The 17,549-nt window shown below is 44.5% G+C and overlaps 1 protein-coding gene and 2 long non-coding RNA genes across 7 annotated transcripts in view; 1 reads left to right on the forward strand and 2 right to left on the reverse strand.

The window, feature by feature from the left end:
* GARRE1 (granule associated Rac and RHOG effector 1) overlaps nt 1-9,435 on the reverse strand; it is a 76,542-nt gene extending 67,107 nt beyond the window's left edge. The window contains exon 1 of one of the 5 annotated variants that reach the window (XM_072967249.1): nt 9,365-9,435. The gene's annotated coding sequence lies outside the window, so the exon portion shown is untranslated. Of the gene's footprint in view, nt 1-2,892; nt 2,912-8,770; nt 9,337-9,364 lie in introns of those variants that run through there. The other 4 variants (XM_072967245.1, XM_072967246.1, XM_072967247.1 and 1 more) reach the window with 4 other exon arrangements.
* On the forward strand, nt 600-7,214 carry LOC140698104 (uncharacterized). The gene is made up of 3 exons (XR_012075557.1): nt 600-661; nt 6,213-6,299; nt 6,397-7,214. It is a non-coding gene; the product is annotated as an uncharacterized lncRNA (long non-coding RNA).
* Nucleotides 9,436-12,494: 3,059 nt separating the features above from the next.
* Nucleotides 12,495-16,346, reverse strand: LOC140698437 (uncharacterized). The gene is made up of 3 exons (XR_012076223.1): nt 16,168-16,346; nt 15,613-15,708; nt 12,495-12,793 (listed from the first exon to the last, which is right to left on the reverse strand). It is a non-coding gene; the product is annotated as an uncharacterized lncRNA (long non-coding RNA).
* Nucleotides 16,347-17,549: the final 1,203 nt, after the last annotated feature.

Below are 17,549 nucleotides of genomic sequence, written 5' to 3' on the forward strand. Positions count from 1 at the left end.
AAAATAGGAAGTGGGGGAGGAAGCTCACAAAGCAGAAACAAATGTAATCACTGCTTAGCTTCCTGAACATAAATCACTGAGCAGGGAGGGTATCATTAAAACACTGAAACGGAAAGGGAGGCATGCAGAGCCAAGGCCAGAGGAAAGGAAGTGACACTTCTGGGTCCACCAAGCCCAGACTAACTCTGCCGGGGAGACTAGTATAGTATGTGCAAAACTGGACATGAGTTTATAAAGAAAGTTTCCAAGGAATTAATACTAAAGCATGTTAATTTAAAGAATCAAGCAACAACTCCTGAAACATTAAAGTCCTATCAGAGTAAAAAATGTCAATGAAAAAGTTTTAAGAAAGTCAGGATTAAACTATATTTGCCCTAGTCAAGAAGAGGCTAGTAGAACTGTTAAAACAAACCAGAAAGTTACTAAACAACTGAGTGGTTTATGAAACCCATGCTTTTCCACACTGAGCTATGAAAATGCACATAGATAGAAAAGAACCCTACTAAACAAAAATTCTAATCACAGAATTCTAAAAAATTCTAATCATAGTTGGAATCTGTCATCTATCAGAGTTGAACAAAGATGCCTCTACACTTGTGCCCACCAACACGGCTCAACCTGCAGGCTGTGCCTGAATGCTCCAGGCACCCAGGATGCAGAGGTCAGTGCCGATGTCAAAGAGCTTCTAGTCTAATGGGGGCACAAACTGCCTCCATGTGGTGACACCTGATTGCCCTTGTGCTGACTCTTGCTCTTAAACAATTTATCACCACAAAATACGACATTCCTTTACAAAAATAAAGCAAGTTATCATTAGTGGGTTTGAAGAGCTTTTATATTTGGTAATCTACAAATAACTGGTAATTTCATTTAAGCAGAAGAAAGAAATTTTCTAACCACAAAGCCAACAGAGTTGAAATTAGTTTCAAAATAACACAGGTTAAAAACAAAATAGGCCAAATGTGTTAAACAGTCATATAGATAAATGACAGGTTTAATTTTGTTCAAATTGAGGGTATGGAGTGGGTGGGGGGTAGAAAGAGGAAAAAATCAAAGTTTAGTTTTTTAAATAGTCATTGCATAAACAAGCAGAAAAGTCAATTAAATGGATGATAATCACCATATATTGTTTCATACAAAGAAAAATGGTGAACATTTAATGAAAAAAATCCATTATTACTTGGTCCTGCTGAGGACAAATCCAGCTATCTGTCTGATTCTTTGGTAATAAATGAATTTACTCTATCCTAAGACTCATGTGTAGTCTTTTTATGAAGTCAAAGGCAAACTCTCAAATCTGCTGCCATTAAAATAAATGAAGTATTAGAACTTTTGAAAGAATTTTATTAGAGGAACACTCTAAGCCAAAAAAAAAAAAAACTTTGTTAAACAGAAATATTCAAAAGAGAGGGAAATAGGTGGGGGGCAAAGCCTTACCAAAAACAGGTTTATCTACAAATAATTACCACACATCACCAAAGGGTGAACAAAGTTGGCTCCTAAACTCCTGAAAAAGTGCTCAGGTGAAATTAAGTTTTTATCTATAAACTGAAATGGTCTTGGGCCAATAAAAATCTGCACATCAAAATGCACCCCAAGCACTATGAAAAGTTCTACAACAACAAATTGTGCTGCTTATGGAAATTCAAGTGTAAATCAAGAAGTGAGAATAACTTACAGTAAATCATCTTTAAAAAATCACAAAACATTGATGTACTTTTTCAAATCCAATTTGTTAAAAAAAAAAAAAAACTTAAAAAAAAAATCTACATCTATGAAAAAACCTGCAGGTGATTTTTATTCCAGTGTGTTACAGCATGAAAAGGCCTTGATCCACTCAGCTCTGTTTAAGTCTAGTTTTAGCTCAGTTATCCAAAGTTTCCAAACTTGTAAAAGCAAACTGAACTAGTAAAAACTAATGTATCTACTAGAAGGTTATTTAAGGAAATTTAAAATTCTATAGTGCTACTCATTCTTAACAACTTGCACTGTGACACATAACCAAAATTAACCTCGGATGGGGAAAAGCAAGTATTTATCAAGAAGCTTATATACAAATGGGTAAATCAAAGTGTAATATGGAAATTATTTCACTTATTACAGAGAGGAATTATATAACCTTTAGATAAATACACTTCAGATTCAGGATCATTTCTGAAACTTTAAGGTACTCTTTTTATAATATCCATAAATGTTATCAGTGGATATTATAAAAGCTCCCTCCTCCAGGCAGGAAACATTGACTCCAATTTTGCACACCCAGCAAGCCTTCCTTCCCATTGCTAAAAAAGAACAGCAAGTCAGAGTTACAGCTAGGGCGCCCAATTTTCTCCACAAACATTCCAGCAGGTCAAATATTTAGCCATGAGGACATTCAAAGAGCCTCCTCCCCATCCTATCCCCACTCTCCCCCACCCCTTCCCGAGGCAGGGAAAAGAGGCAGGCCTGCGGTAGCTTATGCTCTTACTTTGTAGGTAAGATGTTCCGATGCTGAGATACTAGGGAAACAGGTATTGTCAAAGGACAGTAGCTATGGGTAAGGGTTTGGGAAGACAGACTCACCTACAAATGAAATTCCACTCTCAGTAACTATCAGTTGAATGAAAGCACTTGCTCACTCTATGACCTGAGGCAAGTTATTTGAACTCTTGGGCCTCAGTTTCTTCAGTACTATGGTGAGGATTAAATCCATAAAGGACAGCACTTGGCACATTCTGAGTCTTACTCAGTAAATAGAAGCTCCTGAAAGATGCCAGGGACCAGTTAGAGGGCAGAATTTTATCTTTTTTGAAATTCTTCACCCTGGTCTACTATTTATAAAAATACAAAATTCTCCCTCCCCACCCCCACCAACACTGCAAAGTCACAAGAACTTTCAAAAACATTATTTACCTTCTTCCAGCTCTGGCCCCAACTTCCAAAGTCCTGGAAACAAACTAAAACTGTGCTGCCCTGTGTTCTCCAGAGGGGAAGGAGGTCATGGCTCCACCCATTTCCCTGCCTACCACTCCCTCCTCTTTCAGCCTCAAACTACAAGTACATGGACACTGCTAAGGAAGGGATCACCTTGCATCACAAAGTACATTACAAAGGGACTTAAAGCGCAAGGATGTGGTGCATCCTCCTACCCTGAGACCCAGGGATGAGATAGGTCCTCGTGAGCTGGTGAGAGGGACCACTTTCACCTCTCCCTGCCTAGGTTACCAGCCTGCAGCACTCAAGTTGGGGAGCTAAGCCAGCTTTCCTGTGCCTCTGTTCTCAGCCACACATATCCACCTCTGGGACTGGGGAAAGACTCAGGTATTCCTAGGTTCCCCAGTCATAATTATCAACTTGCTAGTATCTAAGCCCAAAATCATCTTTAGTAAGAAAATTAGATTTTTTTCAGGGAACATGTAGCTCTAATTCCACATTCAAAAACTTCCACATTATGATTCTTCACAAAAACTACCAATTTGAAAAAGCACATATCCAAAACAAGGAACATAGTCAAAATGGTTAAAAAAAAAAAAAAAAGGCAACACCATCTAAGAATGAATTCTAGAAATAGACTAAGTAAATGTAGAGGTCTGCATCCAGGACCCTCATTGGCAGCACTGTCTGTCTAGAAGTGCCAACCTGAAAGTAACCCACATGTCCTGCATTAAGGGGTTCATTAACAAAATTACACAGGAACACCTCACAACCATTTGAAAGATCAAGGCAGAGTTACCTTGTTTCATCAGACCTAAACTCCCTTATAAATCCTATCATCAAATTTATACATGCTAAGAAAAACTCTGCCATCTAACGATGACCTGCCATCTCACGACATATCGCAGTTTTAGGCTCCCTCAAGGCTCTTTCCTGTCACATTCCTCTGTCGCATTCCATCTAGGACATACATCCTCCTTGGAACAAGCCTCTTTGTGCCCTTTTCTCTCCTGTCACTTTTTCTAGTAGTTACCCATATTTAAGATCCACTGTTTTGATGAAACCATCTCAGGCCCCTTCAGTTCCCAGAGAGCCTTTCTTGACCTCCGGCAGCCCCCTCTGCAACTGCTCCTTGTTAGCTTTGTGTGACTTCCCTTTCCAGATGAACTGTGAGCACACGGAGACAGAGGCTGGACACATCCTCACATTCATGGCAGCGCACAATGCAGGGCCCTAACACCACCACCACAAACCCACATTTGTCAGGAACTGTTCTAAGGACTTCACAAATATTAACTCCTTTATGCCTCACTGTAACCCCAGAAGGTACGTACTATTACTTCCCCCATTATCAGACAGGGTAAACTGAGGCAAAGAGAGGTTGTATGACTTAGAGGTTAGTGATGAGTAAGTAGCAGAGGCAGGACTCGAACCCAAGCAGTCTGGATCGAGTCCTTGCTCTTAACCTCTATACTACACTCCCTCTCTAAATGACTGCTATGTACATAGCAGACACTCAAATTTTCATTTGTATTCATTTTTAATTGAAAATATAATGCACATACACAGTAGGAAAAATTCATACTGTACAAAAGAGTATGCAAGAAAAAGCTAGGTCAGTCTAACAGCCTAGATTTCTGGGGCCTCATCCCAAAGGCAATTACTGTTTCTTTTTCATCATTCCAGAATTTTTTTCTGTGCTTAGAAACCTATTTCATGTGTATTCCTCTCTCTTTTTCACACAAATGGGCACATATACCCATTGTCCTGGATTTTGCCTTTTTCACTGAATATTTCTCTGACCTTGATGCATATCTGCTATTTTTATTTTTATTTACTATTTTTATTCAATTTGAAGACATAAATATTTTCACACTTTAACCCAAGATGACTTCACGAAGTCAGAGAATCTTGGTGGACTTGGACTTCATCAGGAAACAGGAGTCACAAAAGGCTTTTTTAAATGCACAAAAGCTACCAAGAGTTAGCCTTGTAGGAATGTGTAGGCTGAATCAAAAGGCACAGACCTAGAAGGTGACATTCGACTTATGGCTTCTCCTGTAATAGTAAATGCCTACATCAGAGGACTGTTATGAGGACCAAATGAGGTATATACACAAAGCACTCTGCACCAAATCTGGCTAGCACAGAGAGTCTAAGGGACAACCACAGCACCTGACACGCTGTTAGTGCCCAATAAGTTAGATATTATTAACATATATTTCTTCAAAAGCTGGCCCCACTTTCCTCTCCCATCTCATTTCCCTCTACTCCCCTATTTTTATCTGTCCACCCTTCACCCTGAATCTCCTGTAACTCACATCCTCATGCTTGCTCACCTCTGCACCTTTGTGTAGTCATTGTGGCCCTGCTTCTAAGGCCTCTCCCCTTACTGTGGTTCTGGACTCATTAACTATTCCCCACAGTACTCAGCTCAAGCACAGCCCTCTTCTGGAAATGTTCCCTAACAACTGCAGCTGGATTCTCTGAACAAGCAGTTTGGGAAGAGCCTATCTGTCAGGACTTCCCACCTTCTGGTTCTCAGCATTGTCAGTGCATCCAGGAGCAAGCAGGTTCAGGGGGACTGACTCAGGCTATCTAAGCTCAAAGATGACTGGTGTATTAACCAGAAGGCCAGTTACTAAGTTTACAAACACTGATGAGAGCTAATACCTATTGAGCATTTACCAGGAGGTAGGCAGCAAAGATGAAGGTTCAGCTATTATTCCCAATCTATAGATGGGAAAACAGGAGCTTAGCCAGCATCCCAAGACCAGGATCTGATCAAGCAGTCTGGATGCAGACCACTTTCAACCACTCACATTCTCTCCTTGGCAGGAAATCTCCATGTGAAGCCATGTTCTAATCAAAGGGTATTAGGATCATGGAAGCAAAGCAAGGGAACGATTGATTCTCCCCACTAGGGGCATCAACGCCCATCTGCCTGGTAGTGCAAAGGCCCAGTGGAGGACCATACGCAGCTCCCCTGGCCTGGGCCCCCAGACAGTGCTACAGACACATCACCCAATTCCTCTCTGGGACCCACCACCCCAATTTCCATAGACATCACAACCCTTTCCTTCTGTAATCACAGTCTTTCTTTTGAGGATACAAAATTAAATTTCAGCATCTGGCTACAAACACATTCCAATCATGCCTTCCTAGGGTTATAGCTGGGTCATTTTGGTTGAGCTTAAAAGTTTTCCCTGAAATTCTCAAAATTACATGTACTAAATGTCTCTTGGCATGTATCTTTTCTATAGATTGCTGATTTAACATTATTCTGGTTTGATTCTCAGATGATCATTGATTCATTCAAAAAAGACTTAATTGTTCCTAGAACACTGTGTCATAGGTCCTGGAGACAGCACCAGTGAACAAGATAGGTAAGATCTCTGAACCTGGTGGAGCTTATTATGTGCCTCCGACTTTTAGCCACTTGCCATACTTTATGGCAACTGCTTATTTGGTTTTCTTCCCTAGGCTGCGCCTTCCAGCTCTGTATTCCAAGAACTGGCCTGTACTGTAAATACTCCATAAATGTGAGCTAACTCAATTCATGACTAAATTCACTGGGTCTCATTTTTCTCATCCAGGGTTGAATCAGATTATGTCTGAAGTCCGTTAGAGCACAGGTACAAAGTTTAAATCATATCATAGGGATAGAAAGCAAACGGCAAATACAACCCAAATAAAGAAGGAAGAGATGTGGTATTCAGCTGGTAAGAAAAAAGCAATGAAGGGCCCCATCACCTGGAGAAAGTACGGCCTCAGGAACATGAATAAGGGTGAGTTAGTTGGGGAGAAAGAAATGACTTGCAGCAAAATCTTGAGTTGGGGGTCACTGAGTGGAAACAGGCTATGGGGGTGAAATGAGTCTCTACATAGAAGTCACATACTGGATCAGTGGGAAGGAGCATGCACTGGGGGAAAGAGGTAGAGGTATTAAATTAGGCCTTAGAAAATGCTCCCAGGCAGATACGGGAAGAGAAGCAGCAAAGGCGAGAGAATAAGCAGAGTCACAAAGTTAAGATAAGGACCACCATAGCTCCAAGTCAAGAAGGGCAACCAAGGGGGTGGGTATAGCTCAGAGGTAGAGCACGTGCTCAGCATGCACGAAGTCCCGGGTTCAATCCCCAGTACCTCCATTAAAAATAATGAGAGTAATTTTTTTAAAAGGCCAACCAAAAGGAGATTCACAACAGCAAGAAAGTATTGCTCATCTTGCCAAATATTTACGGTCAAGGTCAAGGGAAATGAGTAAGCAACAGCCACTGCATCCGTCAATTGGGGGGCCCTCAGGATGACAGTTTCAGTATGGATAAAGCACAACCCCAACACATTCAGGTTCTCAGTGAACCTACACAAAGAGAAAACGACATTCTTTTTCTGTAACTCCAAAAACTTACTCAAACCAACATTCTTTGTTCACGTTGGATGGTCACTTACCACTAAGCACAAAGTCAAAAGAGTCTGGTAAAGGAGAGAGTGGACATTCAACTCATGTGATTCCCCAGTCCACTAGCTCTCAGACAAAATCGTTTTCCTATAGGGTTATTAGTCCCCCTTGACATAAAACTGCTGGGGTACTGGGCTTTGGGTTTTCAGCAGAATAAACATTTAGTAAAATTTTCAGAAGAATCATGTGCAACTTGTTCAAAAAATTTTAAAGAGGATGCTTAAAACATGCTGTCTTCCAAAAATCCAGAGATAATTTTAGATTGAAAAATCTAGGCTTGCCAAGGGAATCTGAGAACTTTTCTATCTTGGTCTCCAATGCTAACCTACGTATTCGTGTGCAAAAATAGAGGAAGATTAGAATCTCAAATGCCAGACTGAAAAGTTGCCACAACAAACCTCAACTCTTCATATGGAGTCTGTTATTTAGTCAGCAAGAAAGCAAATGAAACAGCAATAACTAAACTTTTTATTTTAAAAGAGAAAATGAAAAAAATCTCAAATATGAAATACTTCCTAGACCTGTAAAGGAAAACGATTTTTAAAAGGATATTGTGAGTGGAATTTTAAAACAGCATGAATAAAGTCTAAATATCAAATTTATAAGTAGTCCTTTACAAACACAGGTTTAGAACTGCAGGTATAAAATATGATAAAATGGCATTTATAGATCATTCAATAGCATGGGGAAAACTAACCCATTTGGAAAATATTTCATATCTTAAACCAAAACCAAATTTTAAGTAAATTAAATAACTAAAAGTAAAACAAAACAAAACAAAACCATGGAATGACAAGCAAATAGGGAAGTTATAAAGACCGCGATGGAGAATAATTTTTGAAATGTCAAAGGAAAAATAATACTATGATTTTTTTTAAATGAGCGTTATTACCTTTGACCTCATTTGTAAATTTATCCTAAAACAACAATCAGACAAATCCTTTTGGCAGAACTATCTTGTGACGAACTGGAAACAATCTACATGTCCGTCAGTAAGGAAGGCTTGGTTAAATGATGACATGGTATACTAAAACGTCCATAAAAGTGATAATCTATACCTGTATTTATTGATGTCACCAAAATGTTAGCAATGGCTGTCACTGAGTGGTAGGCTGACGGGTGACTGTCACTTTAAAAAGTATTATCTCAATACTTTTTTGTGTTGTCTTGAACGTAAAGAACACATTGCTTTTATAATGGGGGTGAGAGGCGTTAACAAGCTATTTTCAAACTGGAGCCCCCCTAAAGCTGAGTATTTATCTGGCAAAATTTGTAAGGAATATAAACAAAATTCTTATCACGCCAACCAGACATGCTTCTTTCTTCGCACCGCGCGGTGTAGGAAGACACACCCCTGACCCTGCCCTCGCCCCTCGGACGCTGGTCCTTCATCCTCACCTCGGGCCTCTCGGGGTACCCGCGGAAGCTTCTCCGGCCCGACTGCGCCAGCGGGCTTGTCAGGGCCGGAAGATCTTGTTCCTCCGGGCCCGGCCCGGCCCGACCCGGCCCGGAGGGGAAGGTGAGCGCAGCCGGCCGGCAGCCGCGGGGCGGCGTGAGGGCCGCGTCCCCAGGCAGTCCCAGCGGACCCCGAGCCCCACAGGCCGCCGTCCCTCAGCGGACGGCTCGGCGGGCTTCCGGGAGCCGGTCCCGGCGCCAGCCCGACCTCCCCAACCCTGGCTGCCAGTGAGAGAGAGCCCTCCTCCCCTCCTGTCCCGCGTCCGCTGGGTCCCCGCCGCGCCCCCGGTTCCAGGCACGAGCCAGGAGGCCCCTCCGGGCTTCCGTCCGCCTGGCCAGCGCCCCCAGAGCCCGGCGTCCTCCACAGCGGACGGGCAAGGGACCGGGGCCGATGGCCCTGCGCCCTGCGGCTCCAAGCGGAGCGGCACCCAGCGAGGTCATCTAGTCGCCAGCCCGGGCCGCTGCCCACCGCCCACCCGCCACCCACCGAGCCCGCCGGCCGGCGCCAGGCAGCGCCAGCTCGCGCCCGCTCCTCACCTGCGACGCGCCTCGGCCCCCAGCACACCGCCCGGACCGGCTGTGTACACCGGAAGTGACGTCTCCCGGCCGGCCCCGCCCCCGCCCCAGGCGGACGCCGGGTGGCTGCGGACCCAGCCCCTGGGAGCGGACCGCCCCCTGCGCGAGCGGGGAGGGGGCGGCCGTGCACCTCCTAATTTAGGGACCGAGGACCTCCAAGTGGAACAACCAGGGAGGGGGTTGAGGACCGGCGGCCAGAGCCCGCAGGGCCTCCCTGGTCCTCCACTATAGCTTGGCCTCGGGGCAGGAGGGGTCAGCTGCGTCCTCAGAGGTTTATTATTAAAATTGATTACTGAAAATTGAGCTCTTACTAGATGCCAGGTTCTGACAGGCACTGTAGGAACGAGATAATGCCCTCACCCTCATACATTTATTCCTTAATAGTGGAAACACAATAAAATTGTCAGAAATAGGTTTGATGATATAGTACCGATTGCGACAAGTGGTAGGAGGGGAAAGTGGAAGAAGGAGGGAGAGTCCTCCGACCTAGTGAAGGAGGGTGATCAGGGAATTCTTCGCTCAGGAAAAGAGCAGGAGTTGAGATCCTAAAATGGAGAAGGAAAAACAACAAAAATAACAACAAAACCTTGGCGTAGCAGTGAGGAAAGGACTTTACCGCAGAACTAACAGCTGGTGTCTTCTATGGCTTTGTGTTCAAGAAACTAGGGCGGTAAGAACGTCTTACCTGAGAGTAAGGGGTAATTTTACTGTACTTGTGGGCTTAACGGGATTACTTGGGCTAAATTATGGAGAAGGACTAGAGAGGAGAGGCAAGAGTTGATGTAGATTTGTATGCCCGTGTTCCGAGCAGCATTTTTCGTAATAGTCAAAAAGCTGGACACAACCTAGGCGTCCATAGATGTGTGAATGGATAAACCAAATGTAGTATATCCATACAATGGAATATTATTCAGCTTTAAAAAGGAAGGGAATTTAAAAAAAAAAGGGAAGGAAATTCAGACACATGCTACAAGTGGATGAATCATGAAGACGTTATACTAAGTGAAATAAGCCAGTCACAAAAGGACAGATATTCTGTAATTCCACTTAAATTAGGTACCTAGAGTAGTCAAGGTCATAGGGGTAGAAAGTAGGATGGTAATTGACAGGGACTGGGAGGAGGGGAACATAGGGAGTTTGTAATTAATAGGTACAAATTTTCAGGTTGGGAAGATGGAAAAGCTCTGGAGATGGATGTGGTAATGGTTACACAGCGGTGTGAATGTACTTAAGGCCACAAAACTATATGCTTGAAAATGGTTAAAATGGGAAATTGTATGTATATTTTACAATGACTGATAGATGTAGAGATCAAGTAGGAGGCTCTTTCAGTTGTCCAAGCAAGAGGTGGTCCTGATTTAGACCAGGATTTAGATTTGAACATCTATCAGAAAAAAAGTTTAAATATGATCCAGTTTATTATACTTATAAATTATATATATGCACTTCCAATATACTATTTACATTATGAAACATACATAAAAAGAATTTTAAAAGATAAACTATATATATACATATATATATATATACACACATGAATATTTTCTTCCTCTACCCCAATAGATTGCCTTCTTATACTAGTGAGTATGTGAACCTCTCTTTGAAAGCCATTCACGGACTATGGTAGTGGCAATGGGGAATAAAGTCAGTGATGAACTAGACGTGGAGGGTCAGGAAGAGGAGGAAATCCTAAATCTCTCCTGGGTCTCTGAGACAAGCCATGGTACTGGTGACAGTCACAGTGCTGAGAAGCTCCTGAAGACCACCTTTGGAAGGGAGGAAGATAAGAAGAAGACCATGTGAACATGACATCAAAGAGGAAGCACCAAGTAGGCAGTTGGGAATGGAGGTCTAGAGCTTAGGAGGGAGCTGGACGTGTCACTGGGGCTTAGAGGGCCACTGACATTGTGGGTTGGAGCTGAAGGTGGGTATAGGTTGAGGGAAGACTTTTTGGTGGTTGGTTTTTGAAGGTGGAAGAGACTTAAACATGTTTCAGTGTCAGAGAGGAAGAGTCGGGTGACAGAAAGAGGCTGAGGATACAGGTAAAAAGATGTGTTCATCTTGCGAGGTTCTGAAAAGGCTGAAGGGGGTCTCAGATGCTTGGCCATGTGTTTACCTCAGGTTGCAGTAAAGAGGGAGGAAAGCTTGGGGACAGAGACGCGAGGAAAGTGAAAAAGTTCTGAAAGCAGAAAGGAGAAATGTGGTAGAATTTCCAAATTGTAGTGAGGATCTATTTCAGGCTCATAGAACCATCTTTCCTATTAAGTGACTTGCCCCTGCAGCTTTCAGGTGAAAGCGAAGAAGATGAAGAAGGAGTCACCTGGGGGCTGAATAACGGAGAACATTATATGTTACCAATATAATGGGCTATGGAATCCAAGCTCCAGGAGAAGGGATGTGAAAGAGAACAGCTGGGATGGAGGAGGTGTCCCTGGGTGCTAGTGTCATCTGAAGTATTATAGGCTGTAAAAGGGACCAGAGATGATGTGCTCGGCTTTTTGAGTGAGTCAGCTGTCTCGTGCAGTCTCAGGACAAGCCCATCTCTTATTCAGAGGTTTTGGTCTAAATCAGGCCTGGAGGCACCTGGTAAACACTGGGATGGAACTTTAAAGAGGCCCCCTGGCAGGCTCTGACCCACACACCCAACCACTGTTGCTTACTTCACTCCAAGCCTCATGGCCCCAGAGTAATGTACTGGAAACCACTCGTGCCTGGCACCACCTGGGCCCCTTGTATAGACTTCAATCCAGGCAGGGCCAGGAGGTTCCGGAGACCCATTCAGCCATGCATGCACTTCTTAGTGGGACTCAGCATGAACTTGAGGCCCCTTTGGTGGTCTCTGTGGTGCTCTCAGCACCAGGCTGACTTGGACCTCTCAAGCTTACCTGAGGACATTTTGTATTGTGGCTGGATCAAGTCGGCTTTGTGAGCACATCTATAGCTATCATATTATACTCACTTACTAGAGGTTTTAATTTTTTATTTTCATTCATCAAACACATACATATGGAGAGGAAGGGAAAGAACACCCATGTACCCACCACACAGGTTTGAGACATTTGTCACTTCGTGTCAACTCTTTATTCCAAACTCCCTTGCAGCAGAGGGCTGAGAAGAAGATGCAGCCCACAGGGTCTAGAGACAGGGGCTGGCCCTCCTGGAGCCCCCACATCCTCAGGAAAGGAAGCCGCCTTCCTCCAGCTCAGCAGGGAGGTCTACGGATGGAGCCTCAACATGCACATGGGGATGGGATGGTGCCTCAGAGACCATCAGACAAACACTTCAATTTGCCACTTAGGAGGCCAAGAAGGCCCAAGACAGGAAACATGGTCTCTCCTGAATCCACCTGACCTCCTGTGTATTGGTTTGAGGCAGAGTTGGAGCCAGATCCTGTGGAAGGAATGGGAGCCTCGGAATTTATTCCCTGTAACAAGCAAGCAGAACGGAGTTTCAGGAGCTCCCCGGTGACTGAAGAGCCCTGCATTAGTGGATGGGCCACAGATGTACCTTGACCTCGGCCTGAGATGGCTCCCCTTGTTGAGGGAAAAAGCTAATTTGCTAGGTTGAGCTTTTATGAGGGCTTCACATTCCTAACATCAGAAGAGCTGCGGAATATGAGCATCCCACACAGAGGGGTTCATAAGGAATTAGAGAACTGATTTTCTTAGGCAGCCAAAGTTATTACTGTTGGCTTCCGCACGCTGTGTAGCAAAAGCCAGGGCTTCCAGGCTGGGCTTTTACATGTTAACTTCAGAGGGCGTGTCTGAAAGAAGAGCCTTCAGGGAAGGAGTTTTCACAGCCAAGTGTTCTTGGTGGTGGTGGTTGGAGGGGTGGGTAGGGGCAATGGGGTTGAGTTTGGAGAGTAACTTTTCTCCTTCACCTTATTGATCTCCCTTGCGCAGAATGCGAAACCTACAAGATGGACTGTGAGTGCCCCTAAGAGTAGCTGCATTCCTGAATCCACAGGATCTGGGAGCCAGTCTGGAGAGGGCTGGCCAGACATTCTGGGCACAGAGCAACTGGCTGTCTGCTGGGTATGGAGAGATGCTGGGGAGAGGCCAGTCCAATCTGTCCGGTGGCGTGGCCCACACAGGAAAGGGGGGGTGAGGGCAGCATGGGTCACGTGCCAAAGGGGAAACTTCTCCCCCAGTCTCCAGACTGTCTCCCTGAGGAAGTCGCTCCTCACCCCTCCCTTTCCCCTGTAACCATTTGAGCATCCTGTTGTTCTTTCTCCACTCCACCCTCCACAGGCTGGCAATGGCTGTGCTTGTGGCCAAGAGGCCCTTGCCAGGCAGAACCATCTGCTTCTGTTGCACCCCCACCTCAAAGATCCCAGCTTGCCTTTGATCTTTCTGAGGAGCTGGGGCTGGCCAGGGGCCGGGAAGACCCTTGATGGGTGAACTGGACCCCAGGAGTCCAGGACTCTTCCTCTGCAGCCAGGACAGGATGCCTGGTACCATCTTACGAAACATGTAACATTCGTGTAGGCAGGAGGAGCTGCCGGGGAGCTCCCTGAGGGCTCAGGGCTTGGTGAAGCAGATGTGTCTGGATGTATGTGGAGTGGAGGAGGGGCGGGGGGCTGCTGGATGGACCACCCTCGAGGCTATGATCACCACAGTTATCAGGTGTGAAGGTCTGCACAGTGGAGAGGGATGTTTTCCAGGCCCCACAGGCTGCCAGAGCCAGTAAAGGAAGGAAAGGTGTGCTGGGGAGGGAGACAGGCAAGGTTCTGTTGCTGGTGGAGCCAGAAGGGCTGCAGCCTTGAAGTCAAGTTACCCTTAAAGCCAGAGGCAGCTCCAGTCCATTCCACAACAGACAGAACCAAGGCCCAGCTCTCCTCAGGTTCCAGTATGTAGACCTGGCCCCGGGCACCGCCCTAGCTCAGAAGGTCTAGGCTATTGTCTTGGTCCAGCAATAATTGTGAGAGGGTAGTTTGCTGAGTTGATTCTGTGGCCTTGTAAAGAGTTGGACTTGAACCCTTGTTGGTGGTCTGAACAATTAAATTTATAAGCATCCCCTCAGATTTGCAAACCTACCAGGGAGCCAAGACTGAGGGGCATGAGAAACCTTGTTGGGTTCGTCTGGTTGAAGAAACCAGAACTCTATCTCCTTTCCTGAGTGTGGGTGGATTCTCCTTTTGGTTATCAAACTGTAATAACCCCAACTCCTTGCCACTGAAACAAGAGGGGATTTATTAGCCCAAACAAAAAGAGCACTGTGGCCACTAGAATGGCTGTCCTTGGCAGCAGTACTGATGCCTGGGAGGAACTTACTGCCGCCCTGCAGCTTCTGTCTGCTCCCTCTGGGTGTGGGGGCAGGAGGGGGGAGCGCCTCAGGGCCTCGGTCTTCATTTCTTCGACACATAATCCCTGAGTCCTCCAGCCAACAGCCTTGTTCAGGCCTCCAATCAGAGATTTTTACCCATGGTTGCCCCTAGTTACAGTTCATTTAGGGCATCTCAATTGGGTCTTCAATTCCTAGCAAGCAGGGACAGTAAAGCTGCCACTGGCTGAGTTTCTGGTGTCAGTGGTGACTTGTGCAACCTTGGGCAGTGGCCACAGAGCCTGGACTCCCTCCCAAAGAGATTTGGGATACTCAATTTCATGTTCAGTGTAGGTGCTGGATGGTAGGACTACACATAACAGACTCCTCTCCCCAGACAGCTGGCTGCCTCCACATGGAATTCAGGGAACCAGGTGTTCCAGCCAGGTCAGAGAGCAGTGTGTGGGAGCAGTGTGAACAGTAAAAGGGGTTTCTCCCCATTTACTCCACAGGAAGAGTTGGGCTCAGGGCCCAGACCCCTAGCCTTCTCACTGCTCGGCAATGTTGTACCTGACCTTAACCCTAACCCACACAGCTGCCAAATATTCATGCTTTCCTTTTAGGGGCAAAGCTGGGCAGAACCAAATAACATTTTAAAGCCAAGTTACTGGAAATATTTGGGAAAAGGCTGAGTTTATAAACTAAAATTTGGCTCTTAACCTACAATGATTTCACTACCATGAAACATTGCTGTTAAAGTGCAAAAAATGAACCATGCTAACTCACCACTGCAACAAATGTGCCTGGGCAGCACCACCCAGTCCTGACATTACAGTGAGGCTCTCGGAGGGAGCTGATGAAACTAAAAGCCACCTTTGATTTATAAGCCAACACTTATGAGAAGCGCAAAGGAGATTGAGCTTATTGAACGGAAGTACAACTCTTACCTCACATAAAGCCCATCAGATCCGTAAGAAGTAATGAGATTACTTCTCAAAAATCCTGTGATCTCATCAAATTAGCAATCTGAGCTGTTTCCGCATCTGCACAGGCACAGTCAGAGGCAAAACCAAGAGAACCGTAAGTCTAGAAGATGTCAGAGGCTTGGCCTCCTCCCAGAATGGGTCTCTGGTGTGGGACTCTTTAAGTTGCGTGAAAGCATGACCTCATGAACCTCCTCCTCCAGGAAGCCTTCTCTGAAATCCCCAACTCTGTAATTTTCCCAGTCACAGTATTTATCTCACAAGACTGTTAAGTTTTGCCCCTTCTGGACTGTGAGCTTGGATGATATTCATCTCATACTCAACTGTTCCTCCAGCACTTGGCACTGCATATAGCACACAGCAGGCATTCTCGAAGTAACTTGCTCATTTATTCAACGAGTTTCTAAGCACCTACATGGGCCAGACGCAGTACCAGGCACTGGGGATGGAGTGGTGAGCAAGATAAAAGTGATCCTTCCCCAAACAAAAATGACAAAGATAACCACAATATAAACATACAAGCCCAACGAGGACACGTTGCAGCGAAGAAAAGATTTGAGCACTAGAAGATGACGACTGCAAGGAGAACGGAACACATTCTGGAAGGTCATGGAAGGCATCTTTGAAAAGGCAGTGTTTAAACTGACATTTGAAGAATGAGAAGCCACTAGCTGGGGGGAGAGACCTCCAGGTGAAAGGAACTGCAAAGGCCTTTGGAATTTGGCTCGTTTTGGAATTTGGAACAGAAGGAAAGTTAAGGGTGGTTCCCCAGGGACTAGGTCATAGAAGGCTGGCTGAGAAGGATGGAACTCTTTCTTAAAAGAAACGGGAAATCACTGGAGAGTTTGATGCAAAAATCTGTTCTCATAGCACTGGGGTAAGCAGGACAGAGGCGGAGAGAGTTTGCCAGGCACTCAGGGGTCTCTGTGTAGTCTCAGAGGGGCAGAGCAATGGAGAGAATCCAAGATCTCCTGCCACGTAACTTTTATATTAATACTTCATTCACATAAAACACACAGATCTTATGTACACAGTTCAAATTTTCACTTATGTATACGTACTGTATCCACCACCCCAATCAAGATATAAAATACTTCAGCAGGCCCTTCTTCCTCCAGATATAACTACTAATCTCCATCACCACTGTTACTGTCTTTGAGTTTTACGTGAATGTAATCATATAATATATACTCTTTTGTGTCTGGCTTTTTTCACTCATTGTGTCTGTGATGTTTATTTATGTTGTGTAGAGCAATTTTTTTCACTGTATTCCTTTGATAAATATTTATTTATTCATTCTACTCTTGTCGGACATTTATTTCCAGGCTTTGGCAATGATGACTTATACCGTGAACATTCTTGTACGTGTCTTTTGTGGACATAAGCCAATCACTTCTACTGGGTATATACCCAACAATGAAACTGCTGGGTCATAAATACACGTATTTAACTTTAGTGGTTCCTGCCCATTTGTTTTCCAAAACGGTTGCACCAGTTTACACTCCCACCATTGAAGTGTGCAAGACTCAGTTCTTTTACGTCCTCACCAACAGTTAACATTATGGTCTTTTAAAAAAAGTTGCAGTCATTTTCTGTGGGGGTAGAATGGCATCCCGTGGTTTTAATTTGCATTTTTTGATGACGAAGTGTTAAGAACCTTTCCATAAGTTTATTAGATATTTGAACTTATTGTCTGTTCAAGATTTAAAAAATTAGAAAAAACTGATTTGTAGTTCTTTATATATTCTGGATTATGAGCCCTTTGATGGCTAATATTACCTAATGCAAATATCTTCTCCATCTGTGGCTCGCAGTTTTGCTCTCTTGATATCTTTTGATGAAACAAATTTTTAGTCTTAGTGAAGTCCAGTTTATCAGTATTTTTTCCCTTTCATAATTGT

The sequence above is a fragment of the Vicugna pacos genome, chromosome 9 (assembly GCF_048564905.1).
Source record: "Vicugna pacos chromosome 9, VicPac4, whole genome shotgun sequence".
NCBI classification, from domain to species: domain Eukaryota; kingdom Metazoa; phylum Chordata; class Mammalia; order Artiodactyla; family Camelidae; genus Vicugna; species Vicugna pacos.